The following is a 24,624-nucleotide window of genomic DNA, read 5'->3' as shown; positions in this document are numbered from 1 at the left end:
TACTATACTAACCCTACCACTCGAGCAACCAATTAAGAGTGGCGATAGGTTTTTTGTTAACTTTCTGAAGTGACGCAAGTAGCGCGTCATAATGCAGTAAAAAGGGCCTGCGAGCCCCACGATTGTGTGTGTGTCAGGACGAACGCGTACGCTCCTTGACCCATCCCTGCCGTTTTGTCTAAATAAACAGCAGAGTCACCTTGCTCCTTGTGTGTGTCCCATACTCAATCTTGTCTGGGATATACGGGAGGAGTTGGGGCCTCCCTGCCCGGAGGTCTGCGGACGGCCCGGCCGACCCCGGCAGAATTTCCCCCCGACAAGTGTTAACATAAATATTATCAGAAAACTGCATGGGTCCTATATACCAGATCAAATAGTATCCTCACAGGCACCATGATCTTCAATATTATAATGAAAATGACAGAGCACAGGAAATCTGATCAATACACGTTGTGCCACTTCTGGGGGAAGCCCGCTGCATTTATCCTGTTGGGGCCGGGGCTTCAGTGCCGGCCGCATGGGCGGTGAAAAGAGGACTTCCAGTGCTCCCAGGCAGGAACAAACACCCGCGCTTTTGCTTCCCGTGGGCTTTTAATTAAGAAAAGTAAACTTGGGTATTAGTGTCCCATTTGATTTGTAAAAATAAAAAATAAAAATTCAAAAAAGGGACTTTGAAGTTAATTGAATGAGCCCATGTCTTGGTATTAAGATAGAGACAATCACGATCGCGTGAGGATGACATCATCACGTACATGTACGCAATCACTTCATTGCGTGATATGATGCTTGTATAGAAATAGTAGCCTTTTTTTGCAGGATTATTTGGTGCTACTGTTGCGATTCAGACAAAAACTGCCCAGATGGCAGGTTATCCCTTACATGTCGGGGTGGTGACTTCCATATATAGATATGCTTATGATATATAGAAATATATAAGTAATTTACCTCCATATTGCTCATAGTAGCAGTACATTTCAGATACCTATTAAGAACATGAAAAAGAAACAACGATCACCCTGTGAGCAATTCATTCATCAGATGGTGTACAGAGGTAGCTCTGACTAATAACTTCTTCCAATTCATGGGCCAGTTTTACAAACAAACAGAAGGGACTGCGATGGGTGCAGTAATGGCTCCAAACTTGGCTAATCTATATGTAAACATGTTCAAGGAAACAGCAATATACTCAGGGCTTAATCCTTTAGACACCAGATGACTAGATGGTTCAGATATATATATGATATTTTCATGCAATGGGCCGGCACACAGGAAGAAATCAGCAAAAAGAGCATATAATAATCATTGAGAGACTTTGCTTGAACAAAACTCAGTTGGGAGAAAAGACAAAATGGGCAATAGGTTGGTGTTTGTGAGTACATTCAGCAACTTGTCTTATAAAATTAAGGAGATTATAAAGAAGAACTGGACAAAAGTGATGAAAGGGTCGGTCCTTTGAAGCACCGTTGGCTGCTTTTAAAAGAAGTACCAATATTAGGAATTTGATCATGAAAAATGATATTGGGACATGCAGGAACACAAAACCTCAACATGGGACCTTGTGGGGTTTGCCACGTGTAATGGGACATCATGCATGCAGTAATTGTCTTATGTGCCCATTTACTAAAAAGACGTCATCTGTGAATACTGGGTTAACACATGAGTGTGTCCTGAAGGAACACACCATCTATAACTCAGATAATGTGATATATCTTATTACGTGTCCTTGCCAATGTTATTATATTGGCAAAACAAACAGAAAATGCAAAACGAGAATGATAGAGCACAGGAGCTGTATTAAGAATAATATCGAACAAGTTTATCTAGTGAAAAACTTTTTGAACAAGGTCACACCCCAAAGGTTTTCCTGTGGGTGATCCTTAGAAAGGTGAAAGGAAAATCACAAGAAGAGATCAATAGAAAAATGGAAAATTTAGAAAAAATGTTGATTTTCCAGGCTAAAAGTCATACTGTAGGATTGAATGAGAACATCCAGTGGCACAATGTGTCTTGATCGGATTTCCAGCTCTCCATCATTTTCGTTCCAATATTGAATATCATGGTGCCTCTGAGGATATTATTTGCTGTTGTATATAGGACCCATGCAGTTTTCTGATAATATTTATGTTAACATTGGTGGATACCATATACAAAATTAAGCCCCAGATGTTTTGGGAAGTGAGACACCCCACTGTGTGTGGTAGATGGTAAATCCTGGGTGAATAGACATGTTCAAACTGGGCTATATTGGGACTTCAATATAGAGTAATAATAATAATTTCCATTTATATAGCGCTACGAACCCTCAGGCATCTGAGCGCTGCTTATTACCCACGGTATGTGGTGCTCATTTATCGCCCTTGGAAGAATGAAAGGCTGAATGTGACCCTGCTGGTATTTGAACCTCCATCAGCAGGCCCTGCGCGGATGTCAAAGCGAGCGCTCTACTTGCTGTGCGATCTTTCCGGTGAGTAGTGATGGATTATACTATACATAGCCCTGCTGACGGTATATGTATTTTTTAGTACACAATCTATGGTTCCCCAAGGTACAACATTAACACTATCAGGTAAACTAAAAAAGATAAAGGGGTGAACCAGTGAATAAAGGATGACAAGTCCCGCTAACTCAATACATCACATATACATTTTATTTCATCAGTACGATATTTATTATGATACTAGTGCGTATCCGTAACATAAAATCAATATTTTAGACAAAAATACAGATAATCAGGCTCATACCCAAATAATCTCCAACATTCATTCACATACACACACACAAATCAGCAATGGCTTACCTTCTTTTGTGTGTAAACAGAATTTCATGTTACACATATCTCATAAAGGCACTTATGCAACATATTCCGACCCTATCCTTAGTACTGGTGTTGTTGGACAGTTTGTTATAATTTCAAACAGATTGTATAGTCGACACGTGTTTCGGTCTCCTGGAACTGATAATAATGTCCCTTTCTTTTGTAGACCGTCCTCAGGACGTAAAGTCGAGATTGATTGTCTTGCCTTTCATGGACTGGAGTAAGCCTCATCATCTTCGTATAATTAATTCGGAGATGTAGCAGATGTGATGGAATGAATCTCTCACTGGTACCAGGAATACTTTTGGTCAATTCACAGTAAGGAGCTAAACAGATATCCCGCAATAACTTCTATTCAGGCTATAGGAGCTCCCACCGGACTACACTAAATATGCGTCCTCTATTTCTGCTTCCCACTCTGCGCGAGCCATACAATAGATGTATTTCTTATTGGTGTGTTCTTTCCTCTTCTCTCGGAATCACTATTTTTCGGTTTTTATTGATTTTTTTTGTTGCTAATGTTTCAGTTGCCGTGGTCACAAAAATGCCCCAGACATCCGCGTAATTCGCAATGATCCGCGATGTGATAGGTAAACTAAACATTATTACTTTTGTGATATATGGGCGCTTTTAATAAGTCAGTCAATTAACTTTATTCAGCCTTTGGGCCGTCAAAGTACATCCTAGAAATACATTTCTAGAAAGGTATTGCAGCAATTCAAAAAAGAAAAGAAGAAAACAAGAGGGAAATCAACACCTTATTGGAAGCCTCAGAAGAAATCTCTCTCAAGGATTCAATACCACCAACCCTGTGCCCCTTTTAACTCCCAAATCGCCAGGGGCCCAAAAGGGTAAGGTTCACCCCAGAAAGAAATCCATTGCTAGAGGAAACACCAGGGAGGGCCGCAAGACCAGGGTTGGGGGATGGGCTTGCTACAATCTCACTTCTTTGAGGCGGCCCAAACCAATTGCATTTTCTCAAAACATCCCTTGCCATTTGGTCATCTCTAAATACCTATTTGATGGAGTCAATCTAGTGCACTCCACCATGGTCCGTGGTCACAAAAAAACAATCCCCTGCAGAATTCAGTCAATGGAGGCATTTGTCCGGAAGAGCGTCCCTTGGTTCTCTTCTGTCTAGGGGCAGTTTTGGTACCCCATGAAGAAACACAGTGGCACTTCTAGGCCCTTCATGGGCTGTGCCTGAGCAGAAGCCTCAGAGAGTGAGGGTTGTGTGCATTATTTGCTCTTCAAACAGGATGCTTCATACCCAAGTTCCTCAGGGAATGGTTCTCCAAAAGTGGGGACTCAAACCCCAAAAAGGGGGCTTAGGGGGCTCTCTGGGTACATTTGGATTTGGAGATTGATCAGCCTCTAGTTGCCTCGTCAGGGTTGGGACGTTCAGGGCCTCAGAAGCAAAGGGAGGACGGGGACACAGGGGATATTACCTTATGTTAGCAGTTGGTCCCAAACCCCTAAGCCGGTCCCCTGATAGACACTCTCCAGCCCTCCACACCCCTCCCTCCCCATTGGCTTCTGTCATACCCTTAATCGAAGCCAATAGTAGTTTTTTAATGTCAGCCAGTTAAGAAAGCACTCGGTCATAGGAGCAGCCCGGGGTAGTGTTGGGTTGGGTAGTGTTGGGTTCTATGGGTGGTGGGGCTGGTGGGGACTAATTCCCTTAGGCAGGGGCCTTGGATGCCCAAAGGAGGGTTAAGCGTAAGAAGGAGATGGCTCCTGAAAGTGCAGCTTACATAGACTCACTAAGTGCTGCAGGGAGGACTGAAGGGATGCTTTCCCTCACAAGATCATTCCAAAGCCAGGTCCATTGAAGCCACAGCGGGGGGAAGAGAAGAACACGCAGGGTGGACAAACTCAATGGCCGGTACCATCCATAGGTCAGGGACCAAGCAAGAAGTTCCAAGGGAGGGCCTTAACGACAGCACAGGGGGTGTAATGGGCGCAACAGGAGCCCAGGAAGGGCCCGATGGATCTCCGCCCCCCACTGAGTATGACTAAGTCCAAAGTGATCCTCTCGCAATCACTGCCCAGAATATCAAGGAGTTCAGCAGTGTCCATGCAGTCTAGGCTCCCTCCAGGGGTTAACAGATTAGCGATAGGCACATGTTCTTGGTTTATGCTTAGATGGGTAGTGTCAGGCAAATAGTTGAAAGCAGGTCCTTGACTAGTCCCATGAAGTTATGGGAAAGACTTCCCATGGAGGCTGTGGGTGCTAAAGTTCTCAGGTGCTCACTCCCCTATTACCCCTCCCTTGTCACAAGTAGTTTCAACAGTCACTGGGGAAGGTGCTCTGTCACGTTGGAACCCACAGAGTGAGCTCCACTTCCCTGGCACTTCCCTAGCACTTTGCTTGGCACCTCTCCCTTTTCATCGCACCACTTTGAACTTACGGTTCGCTTTGAAGTCCAAGGGGCCTTGCAGGTTGGCCAGAAGAACAGGCTTGGAGAGAAAGAGGGGGGGAGAGGGGAAAGGAGTTCGTCCACTTCTGTAATTCCGGCCATTACTTCAGCAGTGTCCAGACTAAACCTCCAGTAGAAGAGAGCAAAAGGGCTCAGATCATAATTACTTACCTCGCCTTGCCACAGTCCAAGTCCTACACTTTTGCTGTTGATGTTCCCCCGGGGGGCAGTGAAAAGTGGACTTCCAGGACTCCTAGGTGGGAGCAAACACCTGCGCTCTTGCTTCCCGCTGGTTTTTACCCTTGCGGGTGGAGCCCGCTGCAGTTATCCTGTTGGGGGTGGGGGTTCAGTGCAGGGGAGGTGAAAAGAGGACTTCCATGGCTCCCAGGCAGGAGCAAACACCCACGCTCTTGCTTCCCTTGTGCTTTTAATTAAGAAAAGCAGACTTGGGTATTAGTGACCCATTTGATATCATAACTATTCCCTTATAAAAATACGTTTTAAAAAAAGGACTTTGAAGTTAATTGAATGAACCTATGTCTTGTAATTAAGATAGAAACAATCGTGATTGCGTGGGTATGACATCATTGCATACATGTACGCAATGACATCATTGCGTGATATGATGCTTGTATACAAATAGTGGCCATTTTGTGTGCGTGGCGAAGACATGACACTGCAAATCAATTGTACTAGCATCTGATAGAAATCAAGCATGTCCCAAAAACCTTATAAACCTTATATAGAAGAAAAGAATCTCTAAGAACGTCTTCTTGTGGTGTGTTACATAACTGTATTGTTGTTCACAAGAACAAGTCTTTCTTAATGAATTTAGAGCCTATTGCAAATGTGACCACAATGGTCTGCTTTGTTTTTCCTCCCGACACCACCAGCTCTCTACTGATAGAGTGGATTACTACTGGGTGCAGACCTTTACAATTGAATCGCAAATACCAGACTATGATGTTGACCAGATAGTTGAGGGTAAGCGTGGGATGCTAGAAGGCGTCCTGGTGCTCTTACTTAAACGATAGCTAGTAGTGAATATATGAATCCACAGCTAAGGTAGTTGGTTTGTAGTACAGATTTTCAAGAGTGTAAGAAGAACACGCCTAGGAAAGTTAGCGTTATCAGCATTCAAAGTTGCAGGTGTTCCTTAAAGATTTACTACAGACACACCATTCAGGTATATTGTAATTTGTAGATATATACTGAACTCCCTTAGGGAAAGGGATATGCAAAGTTGATTAACAAACCAAAGAGTTTTAAAAAATAAAATTGTGTTTCTATTTGTTTAGAGTACATTGGAAGGTCCCGAGGTGTGTTTACTTGGAATACATCGCCTATCAATATATTACACACAAATAGAAAATGTACCGCCCCTGAGGAATGTCCAGCAGAGTAAAGCCCACATAGGATAGAAACTTGTACAAGCATTGATAAGAGCGGTAGAAAAATTGATCATTGGATCTACGCTCTGAGTCCTCGAGTTAAATATTGTACGAAGCTAATATCCTGGCTTGATGTGTGATGTGTAGGATTATATGATTCGATGTACGGATTACTTTGAACATTATTGGTTTCATTGAATGTATCATGATTTTAATATTATTAAGTATGCGTTATTAACTATGTAATAACATTGAGCATTTATATTTTTTTACAATCTATTTTGGGGATAGGTCTATATTCATTTCAAAGACATACCTTAGGTCTTTTCCAATGTATGAAAGTGATTCACACAATTTCTAGAGCTTTCCTTTTGTTCAGTAATATTATATACCCCACAGGGCATGAAAGCAAGTTGTCCCTCATTGTGCGTTTAACCTTTTGAGAGTAATGGAAGGCACAATTAAACACTTTCCTTAACTTTTATCTTTGCTTTATGCCCTTAACCCGCCCATTATTTGTCTCCATTTTTACCACCATCCCTGGGTTCTGGAAACCCCGGATGTGCCGCAAAAGAAAAAGGGTAGGTCAGAAAGGGAAGGTGAAGAACAAAGAAATGACCCAAACTCCTATGGGAGAAAACACTAGGTTAAAATAGGCAGACAACTGGAATGCTGGTGTATGGTGTCTTTTAGTTTTACTACGATGGTGCATCTACAGTCTCCAGTACACCAGCAGTTTCTATTTTATGTATAAAAGAGCTATCATACACAGCAATATTAAAAAACCTCAAGACTAAAACACAGCCTGATTAAAAAAAAGTATACCTTACTAAGCAGCTGAATATAAAATATTAAAAATATTAAAATAGTCTTTAAAAATATAACCCCAATCTATAAAGCTTACTTTACAACTAATTTATATACAAGGTGCCCTTACCTGGCCGGCAGGCTGGCCAAGTCTGCCTGAATGTCACACTTTGATGTGAAGGTCCTCTGTAATGCTGCTGTGCCTATTCTCATATCCAGGGTCCACATGTGCTGGGTGTCACAGGGCAGCAGCAGTAGAGAAGGGACCCCAAATTGCTCACCCGGGCTGCGTATGGCTGGGGCAGTTGGGGTGTCCTCGTAATGTTGGCGGTCCTTATAAATTCCTTAATCAATGAGTCAGCCTGCCTATGCAATAGGCAGTGCGGCCCACTCGGCAGCAGCCGGGGTCCCCTAACAGAGAGTCCCAGCCTAGCACATTCAGCATAAGCTGGGGGTCCTAGCACTACTCCTACATGGGCCACTTGTTTTGAGCAGCCCGGGCCGTCAAGCGGGTGCACTTAAGGAAGGTACTGGCCTAGCTACTGTCCTACGGCACTCTCCTTCCTAGCAGGGAGCAAATGTGCGGGGTCAGAAGTGTGTAATTGTTCATGATGATTATTCAGGAAGCTTATGAATTAATAGTATATAACTTTTCTTTTCTTTTTCGTTCTCTTCCTGTTTGTTCACTGATGTCTGTCTGAATCTTTTAACTGCCTTCCCGTTGTCCCTAATATATGATGCAATAATATTGTGTTATTTTCATTTATGTTACATCATTTGATTGTGTTGAAATATCAACCAAATTGGAATGTCAATATTTTATATTTTTTGTTTGTGTTGCTTTTGGATGTAGATGGCTATTTGTGTCAAATTCTAGATGGTAGCGAGGAAATCTTAGCCCATGTTTTGCCTTGACAAAGACCTTATAGGTCGAAACTCTTGTCAGCAGCCCGGGCCGTCAAGCGGGCGCACTTATTGCTTATTGGGATGCTTCATTGAATTGCTTTGGAAAATAAATATTGCATTTGTTTTGCATAATACATGATTTGTACAGTTGAATTTGAGGAGGTTCCTGTGGACTTGATGTCCAATGTTCATTAGTAAAGTTGCAGCACATCAACATTAAATAGGATAAGCGCATGCTCTCTGGCTAACTTCACATATAACTATTTGTAACTAAATATCCTTGTAAACAGGGTTGGCTCCTCTTCCCCAGGTTCAATGCAGGATTTTCTAAATAAAAGTTCCAATTAGCAAAAGTTATTTTCAATGGTTAAATTTCAATTCAAGGATGACCCAATGTTCTTTTCAACAACCAAGTTCTGTTTCAATTGTCACTTGGATTATTTTAGGGTTAAACAAAGTGCATCACTCTGTAAAATAAGTTTCCACAAACTCCAGCTTCTCAAACAAAAAGTCCTTGTTTCATACTCCCAATGAATATTTCTATAAAACTTGTCTTCTTTGGAAAAGACAACTGCTTCATTACACTTCTTTATAAACAAATCAATGTTTTATTCAGGATAGTTTTACCAAAGTTCATCAAACAATTTTAGTGGCCTTGCCACTTTATTTCGACCACAACCTTTCAACCACAACCTTTCACCTCAATGTCTTCTTCCTGCTCCACTAATCTGCCAGGACTACCACTAACAGGACCTTTTCTGGTATACTCTCCTGTCAGAATAAAAACTCCTAATACTGCTACAAGTATTCTGTGATGAGGTTAACTTCAAATATTAGCAAAGTCTTTTACTTGCACCAACTTTGAGATTCACAACTTCTTCCACAAAGAGACAACACCCATTGATGTTGTCTTATTCCACTTATTCGCTTGCCATATGCTCAACTGTTTTCCCTTTTCTCTGTAATGCTTTAGCCAATGCTGGTTGTTATTTGTCATCAATGTTGCCCCCTATTGGCTTTGGAAATGTTGGATGTAGCTTGGTTTTAATATTTCACACTCTTGGCTTTGGCAATGCTAGTTCAATATTACCATCTCTTGGTTTTGATAATAGGGTTTACAGTTAGGTTTTAATGTTGCACATTCTTGGCTTTGGCAATGTGGGATACGGTTTGGTTTTAATCTTGCCCCCTCTTGGCTTTGGCAATGATAGTTAAAAACCTCTTCATCTTGGTTCCTCTTTTCATATGGATAGTAGCAAATATGTTTTCTTTCATTAGTTCAGCATTCAAACATTTACATGCAGCGAGTGGTTTCTCATGGAGTGTTCCGGGGTCTCCTCTCATAGGCCAACTCACCGGCTTCTCCTTGTGCAACCACTTTACCCGTTACTACTGCTTCTGTAACCAATTTAATCTTCGTGGTCGGAGCCTTTGACAGCTCCAGTTAAGTTTCTAAGTCCTGCATCTCTCACGAAAGGAGACTGCTTTGCTCCTGCAATTCTCCGATGCTCGCCAGCCACTGGAGATGAAATTATGGAACCTGGAAGCTTCTTTCTTCTACAGGGCAGCCTGTCACCTCAACGCTTCCCACTGCGCGACCTCTGCAGTTTGTGCTTCTCAATCCTGCAACTCTCTCTGCACTATAACCCTCTATACAAACAGCGGTGGCCCCAACTTCTTCATTTCTCTGTTCTTGCTGCATGCACAACTGCTCACTGCTTCTCCAACTACTTCTGCCACGGCTTCCACCATGATTTCTAATTTTTCATTTTGTAAGGCCTCATCTCTGCACAGGGGGCATTAAATTGAAGGCCAGGCTGCGGCAGTGAGGCGGAGCATCCCTTCTCACAGCAGGGCTCAGTGTAGAAGATCCCGGGCAGCTGTGGTGACTCAGTTATGCAGTGTCCCCTGGCACCAAGGGGGGGTGAGCGTGGGCAGGATCAGCCAGGTACTCGTCAGAGGAACACTGAGAGGAATGCCAGGTCAACCCTTCTGAGTGAGGGTCAGGCCTTCTCCTAACTGTCCCAACAGTGCTCTGTTCATGCCATTATATTGTTCACAGCTTTTGCTTTTAATTGAATGGTCCCTCACACGGCAAACCCCTAGAACGGCTGACGGTTACAGAGATATCATGGAATGTTTACATAAAACCCGGACGTGGCTGCTGGAAAGTACGCATTAATTCCTTCCTGCATTGAATGCATGCAATTATTGCTACCCTGTGGGTGACAACACTCTAAGCAACTGTGCAGACATGGCACACCTGTCAGAGTCATTGGAGAACATGTTGATCATTGGAATGTACTGCAGGGTCAAACACCACACGTACCAAATGTAGAGGGGTTCTGCATTTGGTCTTATGGATGGATCACTATTGACACTCCACTAAAGTATCTTTGGGGTGGGTGCAATGAAATTTGGATTGGTTTGCCTCAGAAATGAGTTGGTCAGCAACATATGTCTATTTTGAGGATGGGATGAGGTCAACATCAGTTAAAAAGAAGATGGGTAGAGCGATGGACAGGAACAATTAAGTGCCAGAATTCTCAAAGCCGAGTGGCAAAACCACAAATTGACTCAGTGGCCCAGAGGATTTGCGCGTGACCGTCCCGATTCAGACCCCAACACAGCTTCATTAAAAGGGGGTGGAGAGTGAAAATTAACCTGAGTTAATGTGCTAGGTAGCTGCAGTACTTCCACATGGACTTCTCCATGAGCTAGATTGGCTTTCTTGACAGCATTTTCGCGAAACCTCTCTCACTGCCACTGTCTGACACCTTATCACAACTGCGGACAATGACAACGTCCCTGCAGGAGAGGGCCTAGGCCCCCCAAAGTAGAACAGGAGACAAGGAGGGAAGCAAGCACCACCACCAGCACAGAACAGAAGGAGCACCAGTGCCAGCACCACCGCCAACCCAGCCCAGGCACGGAGGGGAGCACAAGTGTCGGTACACCACAGGCCAGAGGACCAAAGCCACTGCCTCCTTTGGTGCCATGCTCCTGGCGATACTACTCCATATCCGAAGGTGTTCCTCCAAGGATGGCTGCTGTCACCTATGACTTGTGTGGGAAGACTGTCCAAAGTGGGCTTTCCAGTGACAAGATTTTACATTGACGTGTCATCATGGTGTTCCATCTTCCACCACCATGGTGTCTAGCAGCCAACAGAGACATCCACCAGACTGCAGGTGACGACAGAACCAGCAGCGATGGCAGGGATAGCTGGCCCATTAGGTAGTACTCACAGTGGCTTGAGAGGTGGCTCTTATTCACGGTTGGTGACCATCACACCGCTGCGATGGGCTCACCAGGGTCCGTACGTGCCTTCCCTACTGTTTTGTGGTGTCCCAGTATCAGTCCCTACAGAAAACAACCCAATCTTCTGTTACTTAGGGACATCATTCAGTACTGTGGGCATCTGCTGGGCTGCAGTGAGACGGTTCTCTCAACTGTAGTGATGGTAACCCATGACCACCTCAGGAACCACCAGCTGGAGAGGTACTGAGCTGCACAGGCAGAGGAGCGGATTGTCAAGGACCTGCGGTGCAGCAGGAAATGATTGTGTACCATTCACAGATTGGGATTTAAAGGTGCCCGTAGTTGTGAAATAAGACTACTACACAGTTCTGGAAACATGTGTCCACCTGTGTCATTGTCTTCATGGCACAAATGCATTGGCCACTGAGCAGGCCAATAACATTTCGTCACAAAGGCTCCCAAGATCCTCGCCATCCAGTTGTGGACAGTGACCCTGCCGCTGCATGCTCACCAGACTCATCTCCAGCAGGAAAATCAGTGGAAGTATTTTGCTAAGGGCCGCTGCTTCTCCACTTACCCTCACCTCTTCGAAGGTCCTTAGAACTTTGAAGATTAGGCAAATCTGCTCCCACTGGCTGGCCAACAGAACTATGTCACTAAGTGCCTGAGCATCCTGAGGTCCATAGTATAGTCGATGCTAGCAAGCCGCTCTTCCAGGAGGTACTCAAGAAGTTAGACAGAACTATGTCTCTAAGTGCCTGAGCATCCTGAGGTCCATAGTATAGTCGATGCTAGCAAGCCGCTCTTCCAGGAGGTACTCAACCAGTTAGACAGAACTATGTCACTAAGTGCCTGAGCATCCTGAGGTCCATAGTATAGTCGATGCTAGCAAGCCGCTCTTCCAGGAGGTACTCAACCAGTTAGACAGAACTATGTCACTAAGTGCCTGAGTATCCTGAGGTCCATAGTATAGTCGATGCTAGCAAGCCGCTTTTCCAGGAGGTACTCAAGCAGTTAGACAGAACTATGTCACTAAGTGCCTGAGTATCCTGAGGTCCATAGTATAGTCGATGCTAGCAGGCCGCTCTTCCAGGAGGTGCTCAAGCATATTGAGGTCTGAGTTCCATCAGCACCTACCTCTACCTAAATCTGTTGACATGGCAGTTAGTGCATCCCTTGCACGGTAGGACTGGCTAAAGAGGCACACATCTTCTGTACAAACAGCATCATTCCACCTAGGCTACTTTCCTCCAGGAAGGCAGTAATAACCAGGATGAGCAAATGGGCGAAAGAGGAGATTGGTTAAGAGCAGCATGATATTGCCGCCATTTTATCAGTCTTTGATGACACCTTTGAGTAGTATGCACACCCCTGCACTTGCGTGATCTACATGACACCTGGCCTAGTAGGATCGTTGTCTGTCTTCCCCTTGTTCCCCCCTCCCTGCCTCGTCGCGCCTTGAAACACTTGTGTATAGGCGCGTTACAAATGCCAAATCATAGCATATCATATTATATCATATCACACAAATATATCTTTCGTCGGCATCTAGCTGAAGGTCTGCATGCCGAGTGTTACCTGCCAACACAGTGTCCTGTGTCCTATCAAAAATGACACGCAATAGGCTGTCCTGTCATGTAGCCTGGCCCATGCCGGTGTCTCCACTTTTCCATAGTGAGGTGCACCCTCTAAGCCACATAAATAATGCTGACTTCGGATCTTCTCTCTCCGTGTAAAGAAATTGCGAATGGAAAAATAACTGCATCTTTTTTGCGATTATTTTTCCGATTTTGGGGGCATTTTTAGGAAATATAGGGGAGGCGTGGGGTAAGGGAAATAGTTATGGTGGAGGTTTGAGGTGGGGTACAAAAACAAAGATGTACTCATTTTTACATTCGGGTTTTTCACGGATATCCAGGTGTAACACATGCTCTGAGGGCAGAAAAGCCAGGATTCTCCACAAACGAAAACAGCATCCAGTCCAGAGCCCACATTTGGACTGTCACAGCCTCGGGCTGTCAGACAGACGACATGATCTTTGCAGTCATAAAATGCCTGCTTCTCAAAGACTTCTATCAGAGTCCTATGGTGGGTGGCACTTTGTGATTGTTCTCGCTGGAATTCCACTGGAGTTGCATTGTTGCCAGTGGCCAACACACATTCAGATTTGTGGTGGATCTGCATGTGGGCAATATGCCTTGATGTACCTAAATGAGAGCTTGCCTTGTCTCTGCTGACCTTTCTGCAAATGGCACAAATCATAATGTTGGTCTTGGTCCCATGGGCGGAAAAGTAGGCGGCGATTTTGCGGACGGGCGGTTACTGGCTACTGGCATTCAGGACTCAGCTCAGGCAGTAATGGAAAATTGTGTTTCTGGAACATTCCTGGCAAAGAAGTTAAAACCTCAATAGGTCTCTACTGGGCCGACTGAAGGGTGGTCTGTGTATCCATGAATGTGGGACAGTGGATAATTGTCCGAAGAAGCACTGTTGCCAACTCTGAAGGCCTGCTTGCCTCCTCTAGCTGTCACCGTCTAGCTGATGCGGGTGACGCAGATACCTTCTAGGATTTCCAGGTGCGCTTGGAACGCAGAACTCCGGCTCCAACTTGTGCGCTCCTATATTGCGCTTGCTGGTTTCCATAGCTGTGGCACATGGCCTGAGGGTGTCTACAAGAGCAACAGCGGCAGACTTAGCTGAAGCCATCCTAGGTTAGCCCCTTACTCGAAAAAGCTGGTACAACTGTGATGTGGAAGTGATTTGCTGTGAAGTAGACAGCCTACCTACATTTATGGTACAATGGGCGGACCCTTACATCTAGCTCTATGGTGATTGTGGCCTGTGATTGACAAGACTCAGTTTTAATGGCCTTGCAAAGCAGATAGTGGCCCTCAACAATGTCAGCGAATTGCCACGTATGGCCGTGCGAAGCAGTAATTTATTTTGTTGGCCACGGGTATGCATGAAAGCGTGGCTTAAAAAAAGTGACGAAGTTGTAGTTTTTTTGTGAATCAGTGCAAAAATATGAACAAAGAGGCTGTTGTGCAATTGTTGTCTGTCTGACCTCCAGGACCATGGTATGTGGCTTGCCACGGACCACGTGGGGAGTGTGTACCTTCTAAGATCCTGCTACCCCTGTGTGCCATCACTCAGTGCCGGATTATCCATTGGGCCAAGTAGGCACTGACCCGTGGGCCCCACTCCTTTTAGGGTCCCCAGCGCCCGCCAGTGCTTAATTTGGATTATGTATTTGTGTTCAGATTTCACCACGTACAAATTGAGGAAAGTGAACATTTTCAATTTTGTTGATTTATTAAAATTTAAACAAAAACATATTTTGTTTAATAACATCAATAATTGTTAATGCTTATTTTTGTGTAATGCAATTGGTTTATTAACATTTTTGGTTGGTAACATTTAAAACGTATTAGGAGATAATTTGCGAGAGGGCCCCAAAACTTTCAACTGCCTAGGGGCCTCCACAGGGTTTAATCTAGCACGGCCACTACTTGTGACTAGGCCAGCTGCATAGTTCCAGGAACTGAGTCTAACAAACGTGTAAGTCCTGAATCAAGTGTCCATAAGGCAGAGAACCTTATACATTTTAAAAGTACATTTAAATAACAGTAGAGTTGTGGGGAAGAAAACACGCACTTATCTAGCTTCCTCGTGCTCACTTGGCAAATCCACACCCAACAGCCTGGGCTCTGAACTATTTTCCTGCTGTGATAAACAGTTTGCTGGTTTTATAAATTGCGGTCAGCAAGTCACACTTCCTTAAAAAGAATTTGAGTGAGAACGGCAAAAATAACATCCGTGGGACAAGAGATAGCTGGAATACACTTCCCAGCCAGAGCACCATGTGGTTGTGCACAGGATTCCCCCTCGCTGCAAGGGCGAGATGCGGGCATCAGCACCCATTCTTTATGAGTGTGGAATACCAAAAGCAAACCCAGCACCAAGTGACCGGTTTTTCCAAAATGAAGCTACCAACAGCACAACAAAGCTCCTTTGTGCTGTCCCTCACGATGCCACTAAATATCCCAGGCTCTCCTTACTTTTCAGATCCTCCCAGAGAGCCTGGAGACCATGAAAATGCAGCGGTACAAATCACACTAACTTAATATAACTTGGCTCGGCCTGAGCTCTCCAACCCTCACTTGCTGCACCCCTAGTACTCTACTGCTGGCAGCTCACATATTGTGGGCCTGACCAGCCGCACCCTCTGATATTCGAGATTGGGAAGCCATTGAATGTTGTGGGACGGCCTTTTCAGATTGGGCTACCCAGGGACAAACCAGATTTTTCAGCAACAATATAATTTCATTATAATTTCATTTGAAAGGTTTGCGAAGTATTTTTTAACATGTAATTGACACAAAATATGCAGTTGAAAAAATATTCATACAGTTGGAAAGTTGGACATACAATTGGAACAATTAAGACAAATGGATACTTTTTAGGACTTTAAAAGATAGTAATTGGCATGGGAGACATATAAAATTGACTCAAGAACACACCAACTCTCAAAGATGGTTCAGGCCCTTTACTGCAATTTTCAAGGGGTGCAACAAAGGGCAGTCCCTCTCTCGTCTACCTATGGGCTTCCTCCACCCTAGACCAGACTTCCCCAATCCCCAACATGGTCACTAGAGATTCTTAACACCTACCAGCTCAAATCTGGCTATTATCACTGGGGGCCTAAAGGCCAACTGACTTATCTATCCTACTCCCTCTGATGTCTACTAGGTATATCCTAGCCCGGTATCTCACAAGAAATACAATGGTCTTCAAAACAGTAATTGGTGCCTTCCCGTTGCCCCACGTCTCACACGTTCTAACCTCTCTCACACTCTTTTATTCCTCATCCTGAATCTCTTTCCTTCCACTCTCCACAAGTGTCTTCCTTCCTCCATCTGTATTTTAGATTCCTCTCTCTCGAGTATGTTCCTCTGATATTATTCTGTCTCATGTTTACTACTTACTCCTACCTTAATCTATACTCTGTACAACGCTCTTCTTCCTTTTACTCTCTACTCCCACTACACTCCACCCCTCCTTCTCTCACACTCACCCTCTTTTCACCCTCCCAGTCACCTTTCTCACTCAGTCTCATTTTACTCCCCTACTCTCTCACTTTGTCTCACTCAGTTTATAAGCACTCTCACACCCCAAATACCACTTTCGCCCACCAACCGATATCTCACATTGAATACTGTCTCTGCTAGCTGCCTCCATGCACCCCCTGGTCTCTTAGTGTGCCTCCTTGTCCCTTTGACCTCACCCAAACACCGCACACTCCCTCATTCTCCTTGTTCGTCTTCATCTTACTCCCCCATCCATTCGCTTTGATGCTCAACTGGTTCCCTGGACTAATCTCTGCCTTGCTCTCTCGCAGGGGATGGGTTTCGCAGGTGGGAAGCCATAAAGTGCTATTTAAGCCGCACCCCCTTTTCAGACACTGGCCTGCTGGTGTTCAGTGATAGCAGCCAGGCACATCAATAGTCAATTTTAGAGCTTGTGGTCTTGTGTAATTGAGTTCCAGATTTCCGCTCTGTAGATAATCTTTCCCAGTCCCTGAATCCACATCAATGCTTGCGGATAGAAGTCGGAATTTCAATGCACCCATATTATTTGGGACCGGGTCCCTGGGTTAAGCTCCTTCGAACTTATAAGGTCTGACCTAATGGCACTCCTTATGCTTCCTGAGTCTAATAATATTCTGTGGTCTCTCCTGGAATTTACTTCGCCTGCGGTGTAAACTGTCTAGGCAGGGGACTTCAGCACGCCTTCCTCATCTGGGAGCAGATCACAGAGAAATTCGAGATTTGTTGAATTGATCTCAGATTCCTGAGTGATCTCGTAGGGAGTTCCTCTTTTAGCCTTGATTCCAGGTGCCTAATCTCCATAGTTTCTTCCTTGTGCACTTTGGGGCAGAACCGGGCGATATGCCTGTTTTTTCCGCAGGCATAACATCTGATCACCACCGGACGTGGATTTGACCAGAGTTTTGTCCAGTTTGCATGGTAAGGAAAGCATGGTCTTTGTTAAGGTTACAGGAGACGCAGGACTAGATTTTCTCAGGACTAGGCTCTCCTCCTTCGCCTGAGCCCCTGGTTTACCCTCACTTTTCTTCATATGCCCTTTAACTGGTTTCTTGAGCATACATAGCCTTCTGTTGTGCATTTGTGCAGCAGTAAACTATATTTAGTCGATACGAGGGCAAGGTATTAACAAACTGTTCCAAGACCAGCATTTCTTTGGCCTACTCATATGTTTTTGGCAAGGATTTCCACCTTGACATAGTCGTAGGTGTTGCAGTCAAATCCTATAGTGCTTGCGATCCTCTCACAGTCTCCAGAATACCTACTGTCAAATCTTCGTACAGTATCGTCTCATTAGGGTATAATGCTTGAAAGGCCTGCTGGTCTTCTCCAGTTAGAAGAGGGCTGATATACTGGGCACAGCATTCTAAGTGTTAGCCTGCAGTCTTGGCCTCACGATCAAAATACACAAAGAAGGAGGCTGGGTTTTCCACATTACTCAATTTCTGTAGGATCGTGGGTTGCACATCCGGTTGTTCTGGTCTTTCATTTATAGCTCTGCATAGGGCAGTAAGTGCCTCTTAATGTCGACAGCCTTCCATCAGAGACCATAAAATGTCTTCCCTGGGTGTTGGGGCAGATATTACATCCTTGGACGGGATCCTCTTCAGATGGCCCAACTAGGATACCACCTCTTCCTCGTCTCGGGTTGGTGGATCTCTCCACTGCTGGAATGTGGGCACAGTCAGGAGGCTTGGCAGGCCGCTTCCAATAGCCTGGCTCTGTCTCAATCAGTTGGTTCTTTCCCTGGCCTCTCATATGTATTCTAACAAACTCCTCTTTGGCTCCCCCACCAAGTCTGCTCTGATAGGGGTATTGCCAGACCCAGCTGATTTTAAACAGACCTCCCTATTTTTCCGGTAGGGAGTCAAGACTAAGGAATCCTAATTCTACTAACACCTCCCAGACGGTGTCTAGTCAAATGGTCGACAGACAAAGGGTCGACAGTCAAAAGGTCGACACAATTTGGTCGACAGGTCAAATGATCAAATTTTTTTTTTTAGTTATATATATTTTTTTAGGTTTCATTTAGGGAAAAAAAGTGGTTTTAAGCAAAAAAAAAGGGGGTTGAAAAAAAAAGAGAATTTGAAAAAACAAAAAAAAAATTCAATAATTTGACCTGTCGACCTTTTGGTGTCGACCATTTGTCCTGTCGACCATTTAGATTCGATCATTTGTCCTACAACCCCTCCCAAATCCCTCAGTCGAAGGGCTCAGTGCCTTCAGTCACCCAGAAGTCCCTGGCCTCTGACTTCCCATCTGTTTTTTCTGTCATGTGAGTAGTAGGGACGTCATTTGGGGAATGCTAAGGTTCGCAGTCGCGACCCATGTGGTCCCCCTTGCAAACACTGTGGTCTCCCTGGCTAGCCCTATATTAAAAAATAAATAAAACAAATAAAAATGGAAGCTACACCAGGATCATTGTATTTCAGGACAGAAAGGACAGCAGAAGTAGGAACATGCCCTGAGGTTTGAGGGGGGTCGATGATAAGCCGATAGGAAACGGAGCAATCTCTACAGTGAACCATTATTACCACTATAGCAATGGGACAGTTTTAATATGGCAGAGTCTAGAAATCTGTATAGGTGTCAGTTCAGTTTAAAGGGTGGGTTTAAATCAGTGGGAGATAATCTGTTGTTATGGTCAGTTGGCAAAGCATTTCACCCTCCGAAGCTAGAACCGTTATCCACCATCTGACCGTTGGGTGAGCAGCTTTGCCCATGAGCTTGTGAGGTGCTCCTTCCAACCACTTTCGACTGGCCTCTACATCATGGTCAACGCAAGACTGCTTCCAACAATGACTTTCACCTTCCTCACCTTGAGCCCGCCTCTGCGGAATGCAGATTGAATGGGGCTCACTGAAATGCACTAAGGGCCCGAGAGCCAACAGGTAACGCCGGCCCCCGCAAAGAGCCACCTGTAAGGGCCTTCTGTTAGGATAGGCATCTCTGTGTATATTACACTCTTACATCCTGTGCTAGGTATGTGCATGTCATGAGTGTCAGCCTTTGTAGTGCTAGTATTTACATCACATTGCCTTCTGTCACCCATAGCTACATCAGAACTGAATTGCATGGTGAGGGTTCTGGTGTGCTGGGGGAGATGAGAAGGTTGACTGAAGGAGGACGGTTGTAAGCCTCCTGCTGGGGGTCGTCTCATGTATGCAGCTGTACCTTCCTAATAAAGGTCTTTGTGGTAAAGCACCAAGTGCCGGCAGTCTACTTAGCATCATAACATTTGGTGACGAGGTCTAAGAGGAGCGGACTCCTGGAGACGACCCCCGGCGTGACTAGGATCCTGCAGTTGTGCAGCTGTTGAGCGGTGCCACCGGTGGCGGTGAGTGCTCATTGCCTGTGAGGATTTTGTTTTTCGGCGGGGCAGCCGATCGTGTTCCCAGCAGTGTGGCGGGAAGTGCTCGCAAGGCGGAGGGGGCCCAGGACTTTTTGGCAGTGCAACCTAACGGACACCCAGCAGAGCGGCGGGGAGTGCTCGCAAGGTGAGCAGAGCGGGGTCCTGGGGAGTTTACGGGAGACACTTCCCCTATGGTCGTACACTTCCCAGAGTTTGTGTAATTGGGATGGTTGGACAGCGGCAGTTGGCCCATTAGCACCATTACAGTACTGTTGGATTTACTTTCGAATAGTCGTCGCGTTTGCTTACCGTGTGCGGACAGATGCTGTCATCCCCTCACGTCATCGCTGAGGACATGCGCAGCCCGGCATCTACTGAGTGACGTTCTCACATCCCAGAGTAAAGGACCCAAAGACGTGGCGGCCGTCTTGGCTTGGCTTTGTTTCTATGGTGATTTGAGCCGCAGTCGGAATTCGGAAATCACCTGATTCTTGGTTCGGCAGGGTACAGGGAGCCACGATTCGACTGCAGGCTGATTGGAGGTGGCAGCCCCAATCGAGCCTATGTTGGATCACTGGCATTGCCATTGAACGATCGTTTTGAGGAGACTTACGGTGAGTGTGTGAGAGACATTACTGGGCATTTGAAATTGCTGGTCACTCGGACACATTTCTTGCGCACCTTCAATACTACATATTGTGGAGTAAGGTATGGTGAACGTGCCTGCGCCTGTGTTTTTCCTTCCTACACCAGGTGAGCCCAGGGTGTGGTGGGTAGACTGGAGAGAGGGCTTCAACAAGTATGCATTAGCAGTATTTGGTGCCAATTACTCCAATGAGCGCAAGGAAGCATCATTGTTCCATTGCTTAGGAACTGCAGGGCAAGAAGTTTTAAAGAGATTACCGGAACCCACTGATTTGTTGGATGCAGGTCCATTTGAGAGAACATTAGCAAAATTAGACAGGCACTATAGAGTGGAGGAGAATATCATACTGGAGATATATAAATTCACCACGAGGGAACAGAAGAGTGGTGAAAGCATTGAAGATTTTGTTACGGCTCTGAGGAGTTTGGCGGTGAAATGCAAGTTTACTCACTGTCAGGATGAGCACCTAAGAGATCAATTAATGATCAAGTGTTCCAATGACAGTATCAGGAAAGAGCTATGGAAAGAGAGGACCCCACCTTGGATCGAGCAATTGAGATAGCGAAAATGGTGGAACACACTGACAAATGCATTAAAGTGCTTCAGACAGATACTGGTAACAATGGGCGGCCCAAGTTGGAAGAGAGCGAAGGGGCAATACAAAAAGTGTCAAAAGTTGTTCAGAGACAGAATACAGGGAACCCAAGGCGTTCCATGCAGTCTGGGAAGAGAATTGAGGAAAATAAGCCGGCAACTGGCAGAGGGTGGAATCGACAATGGGTTCCCACAAAGGACAGCAGAGGAATGACCAGAGAATTGAGTTCTTTTAAGACTGCTAAGGATTCTGGAACTCCAAGGGGTTTTCCAGGGAGACAGTGTTTTAGATGTGGTAGTTTATCACATATAGCATCTGATAAGGAATGTTTTGCTATGCATATTATATGCAATGAATGTGGTGTAAGAGGGCACATTGCTCGGTGTTGTAGAAACTTCAATTCTGGGACAAACCATAGTGCGAGTTATGAAGATGAATCATACTGTGAGGATGGTAGAGAAGTGGTATTCACAGTGAATGCCATCGACGCAGGGTGAAGAAGCAGAAGCCCTGTGCTGTTGTTGTAATTCGGGGTGTACCCATACGCATGCTCATGGATAGTGGCGCTGATTACACATTAATAAGTGTGCAGGTGTGGAAAGATAAGTTCAATTCTTGTACCTTGTGGGAGAACACTGTCAGAGCAAATGCATATGGTGATGTTCCCATAGACATTATAGGATGTTTTGATGCTGAATTACAATTTAAGGATAGAAAGTCCACAGGGTATGAATATGTTACAAAAAAAAGGGGGAGAGTTGCTATCATGGAGTGATCAGGCCGATTTGCAGATAAGGTTTGAGGCAAGTCACCCTGAGCAGGTACTGTCTGTGGTGGGTGGAGATGCACAGAGGTGCAAGCAAGTTCATCTGGGACATTGGGGTGTTTGAAAGGGTTTGTTCATGTGATTCGTCTAAAGAGGGGTGCAGTACCAAAAATTGCAAAACTGCGAACCATTCCTCTTGCCCTTGACAGGATGTAGATGAAGAACTCAAAAGAATGGAAAGTGATGGAGTTATTGAAAGGATAGATGCATCAGAGTGGGTTAGCCCCATAGTGGTGGTCAGGGAGGGTAATGGATCTCTGAGACTTTGCATTGACCTTAGGCATTTGAATAGTATGGTTGTGGCAGACAGGTTCCCTCTGCCCAGAATAGATGATTTGATGGTGGGGGTATCCGGCTCTAAGGTATTTTCTATATTAGATTTGAAGTCGGCCTACCATCAGGTTCTGTTACACCCCAATTCCAGAGACCTTACTGCCTTCATCACTCCACTTGGTTTGTTCAGGTGTGTGCGTATGCCATTTGGGCTAGTCTCAGCGGCAAGTGTTTTTCAAAGCATAATGCACAGATTACTTGGGGGAGAGAAAGGGGTGATGTGTTATCAGGATGATGTCCTGGTGTGTGGAAGTGATGAGAAGGAACATGATCATCGCTTGAAGAGAGTGTTGGACATATTGAAGGAAGCAGGACTTATTGTTGCCATGTAAAAATGTACTTTCAAGGCTAACAAAGTGGTTTATTTAGGCCACGAGATCACAGGCGAGGGGGTCAAGCCCAAAGAGGAGGCCATTGAGGCCATAAAGAGAATGGAGGAACCCATTCTCCATAAGGGGGACATACTGTCATTTTTGGGACTAGTTGAGTTCTATGGCAAATTTGTCAGAGGATTGTCAGAAATGTCAAGGCACATGAGATTGCTTATCCGTAAGGGTGTGACCTTTAAGTGGGATGACCATTGTAAGAAAAAATTTAAATTGATAAAATAAGCCATTGTCAATGCACCCATATTGAAGATATTTGAGGAAGGTAGGCCTACTTTGCTTTTTGTTGATGCCAGTGAATATGGTGTTGGGGCGGTTCTGATGCAAGAGGATCAAGCTGGTTTGCATACTGTGGCATTTGCATCCAGCTCTTTAAAGGGACCAGAATCTAGATACTCCATGGTTGAGAAGGAGGCCCTGGCGTGTATTTGGGGAGTTGAAAAGTTTAAAAGGTTTTTGTGGGGAAGGAAATTCACAATTTGCACGGACCATAAACCTTTGGTTGGGATTTTCACAAAGGGTGGTTTGGAGGGAGTGTCAAGGCGCATTATGAAATGGGTCACGGCATTTCAAGGTTTACAATATACAATTCTCCATGTCAAGGGGGAGGTCAATGTAGTTGCAGATGCATTGTCTAGATCGGTTCAGAGAGAATTGTCAAGTGGTGATGGTGAGGATCACTCGGGTCCAGGGGAGAGTGCAGAGATATTCCAAGTACATGAAACGCTCAGGAAGAATGATTGGGACATTGCTTGCAAGGAAGACGATGTTTATCAGAGGTTGCTGACACTGGTGATGGAAGGCAAAATAAGGAATTACAGAGGTAAGATGAGTGGTTTTTCCAAGGTAAAGGAAGAGCTGTGGGCTCAGAATGGCTATTTGCACAAAGGACATCAAATGGTTGTTCCAGTTGGAATGAGGAAATCAGTTTTGGATTTGGCCCATGTTGGGCATTTAGGTCTTGCAAGAACAAAGGGCTTGGTGAGATCCTAATTCTGGTGGCCTGCAATTGACAAGGACACTGAGGAACAAGTCAAAGAATGTGGGGAATGTGTTCAAGGGAACAAAGGGCTGAGAATACATTAGGTTCCCTTGATAGTGAGGGTTGTCCGCGTGTTCCTTGGGATGAGATTGCTTTGGACCTCTTAGGTCCAGTTAACATTGGTGGTGGAAGGGATAGCTACCTATTGGTGGTTATGGATTTATTGTCGAAATGGCCAGAGGTTTGTGTACTTAAGGACATTTTCAGCAGTAGCATAATGAAATTCTTGGAACAACTGTTCTGGAGAGAAGGGTTTCCAAGGAAGTGTTTGTCCGACAATGGTTCGCAATTTTTTTCTAGAGAATTCAGAGAATTCTTGGATAGGCATGGAATAGAATGAGTGAATACTTCCTTATATCATCCCCAGAGTAATGGGTGTGTAGAACGGTTTAACAGGACTTTAATGGAAGCTATCAGAATTGCGGTAGCTACTGGAGGGGATTGGGTGAGGACGGTAATGGAACGAACCTTCCAGTATAGGTTAACACCCCACAGTGTCACAGGTGTGACTCCTTTTGGGATTTTGAGAGGAAGGAAGCCAAATTGTCACTTGTGCCCAGGGTGGATGGGCAAATCAAAAATGGTTGGTGTGGATGTAGAGAGTGTGAAAAGGAAAATGTTTGATTCTGGAGTTAAATCCAAGGAGAGGTATGATCAGAAAAATAGTTGTAGGAAGCTCAAAGTTGAGGAGGGTGACTTGATTAAAGTCAAGCTTCCTACCAAAGTTCGCAAAGGAGCA

Source organism: Ambystoma mexicanum, chromosome 1p, assembly GCF_040938575.1.
Source record: "Ambystoma mexicanum isolate Mex_15411 chromosome 1p, UKY_AmexF1_1, whole genome shotgun sequence".
Taxonomy (NCBI): domain Eukaryota; kingdom Metazoa; phylum Chordata; class Amphibia; order Caudata; family Ambystomatidae; genus Ambystoma; species Ambystoma mexicanum.
The sequence above is the reverse complement of the archived record's forward strand: the minus strand, read 5'-3'. Positions refer to the sequence as shown.